Here is a 2765-nt window from a genome sequence, read left to right on the forward strand (position 1 = left end):
CAAACCACAGCGTCTGTTTGATGTGTTGTTTAGTGCACTTACTCTAAATTGTAACCACCAACAACAAAGATAAAACATTTTAACATCATATCTTAAAGATATTTAAATCAAACACTGTTGGCTGTATTTCTGTTTGCTCTTAATAGTTTCCTGTTGCAAAAGCTAACCAAATAATATATTTTAATGTATGTACAGTCTTCTGATGCTCCTGCGAAAGCAGTTGTGATTATTTTTGGATTGCAATGTATCAAAAGCAAATATGGAAAAATGTGAGGGGAAAAAAGGTAATTAATAAGGTTATCAATTTCTGAATGCTGCACTAGGATAATTAAAACGTGATTATAATAGAGGAGGTCAGATATGTTTATCACAGATAAATGTAAAGAGTAAACAAGACTCTTTATCCATGATAGCAGCTCTGTGAGGCTGTACTATAGGCACAGCTGATGTCAGCATGCTAACATCCTCACAATGTTAATGTTTAATGTTAATCATGTTCATCATCTTAGTTCATCACTATGGCAACTGATAATTAGCACACAACAGTTGAGGCTGATGTTATGGGGAGGGGGGGATGTCATTCATTCTGCAGGTATCTGGTCATAAAGTATACACATTGAAAATTTTGACCTGATGATGATGCTAAATGAAAATCATTATTAAATTATCATATAATACAATGAATAATAATAACTGTAATGCAATTCAATTTATTTGTCACCATATGTTAAATTAAACAAGAATAAATATGTTAAAAATTAATTGTATTTGTATTTATTTATTTATTAATTTACATTTGTACTTTATTTATTATTTATTCACATATTTCTTTATTCTAATTTTGGTAAATATACTTTCATTTATCATCTTGTTGCATCAAAATAAATAAATGTGTCAGCTTCATCTATTAAAGGTTAGTGGGCGGGTAAAGCCTCTGATTGGTTGATCGAGCTATGAGTTTGGACTGTGATGCAGGGACGCCGAAATCACTCCTGAAGTTGGGGCTTGTGTGTGATATAGCATGTAGCAAAATACAGTAAATATAACAGTGTGTCTTAATAATTCATGTTAGTTTAAAGAAGCTATATTCAGTGATATACAGTAGCACCCAGGTTTGTTTATATTAAGAACCAACTCTCAGGCATGCACAGTATGCATACTAGCAAACTGTCAACAGGCCATCATCAAAACTGATCACTGTGGCGGTGATCACTGCCCTCAACTTCCTGCTTTACCTCGCTGACCTGGCCTACTGCCAGATTAGTGTTTGTCACTGCCTGAGAAGAAAAGAGACGAAGACACATTGAGCGATGAAGAACAGGAATAAAACGGATAAAAGCTTAACTGCCAAAACAAATCTTCCCTTTAGGTGTCTGTAGAGGTGGGTGTGGTTTGCACTCAGCTGCAGGAAAGAGAGGTGTTGGGAAGGCATGTGACAGCAGTGCCAGGTGAGTTGATTATCTCAGGTACTTATGAACTAATCACTCTCACCTCCGGTTGTGTCTCGACCTCGAGGCCGACACATGATAGAGGAGACACAACCAGAGCAGACCTGAATGGATTTTAGGAAGCAGGCTAAATTGTGTGATCATTGTGTGTGTGTCAGACAAAAGAATAAAGTCATCTTGTTCAATAATCCCCGTGGTTGGTCTATGTGCTGGGAGAACCCTTGTCAGTAGCGAGTCCTGCTACGCTGGCGCCCAACGTACCTCAGCACACAGGATGTCAGACCCGCAGCAGCCTCCACCACTGGTGGCATGGCTGTGAGAAATGCTGGGGGAGGTTGCTGCAATGAGAGCAGGTAGCATCTGGAGGCACTCCAGGACCAGGTGGGGAAGCAGAGCAAGCGTAAGTCGGGCGGGGGGATTTTTTTTGGTTTGCACTCAGCTGCAGGAGAAAGAGTTGTGGGGAAGGCTTGTGAGAGCAGCACCAGGTGAGTTGATTAACTCAGTATCTGCAGTAGTGTGCTGTACCTGGGGCCGGAGATGCTACTGAGAGCGAGAGCCTGAGAGAAATGAGTGTGATTGCATGTTGTCTGTGTTGGCAACACAGTGAACAATAAAGTTACGTGAACTAAACTGCCCGGCCTGAGAGTTTGTGTGCTGCCAGTACCCACGTAGTAGTGAGTCTTACTACACAATGTTTTTTTTTTTTTTTAAAAAGGAAAAAAAAGCTTTGAGAATAAAGTCAGAACTTAAATAAATGTGTCCCTAATCCTCTTTCGTAACATAACCTCCATTGAACAGAAATATTCAAAAACATTTTTATTCTGTCAAATAGCAGAAAATGTTGATTTTGCCAAAAAACATTCAATAGTTTTTACATGAATATCATCAGTAGTAAAGCACAGTAGTGGTATCAACAGACTCTAAGAACAAGGATGAAAATAAGAAAAAAGGGAAATGTCTTATGTGTACATTAACTCTACAGAGTAGTGTATCTGTTGTTGTTTTTTCCTTGATAAGCCTGATTAACCTTGATGGCTTTGGCAGTATAGCTCTACTGACTTATACTTCACAAACACTTCTTCCCATGCACTCCAAAACATTTGTTTTGTCTGAGACAGAATGCAATTTTACAGCCTTTGCTCCCCACTTTGTTGCTTCCTGTGGTGTGTTTGCTCCTTCAGTCCACCTTAACTAAATATTCCCTGATGAAGATCAATGTATTTTTGGCAGAACACAAAAATGTGGTCACATGCTTTAATGCCTTGCCCTCCGACTTATTTCCTGATGACTGTTTAACATTCTTCTCTTCTTGTATTT

This window comes from Morone saxatilis, unplaced genomic scaffold (assembly GCF_004916995.1).
Source record: "Morone saxatilis isolate NCDOM2014 unplaced genomic scaffold, NCSU_SB_2.0 Contig4, whole genome shotgun sequence".
NCBI classification, from domain to species: domain Eukaryota; kingdom Metazoa; phylum Chordata; class Actinopteri; family Moronidae; genus Morone; species Morone saxatilis.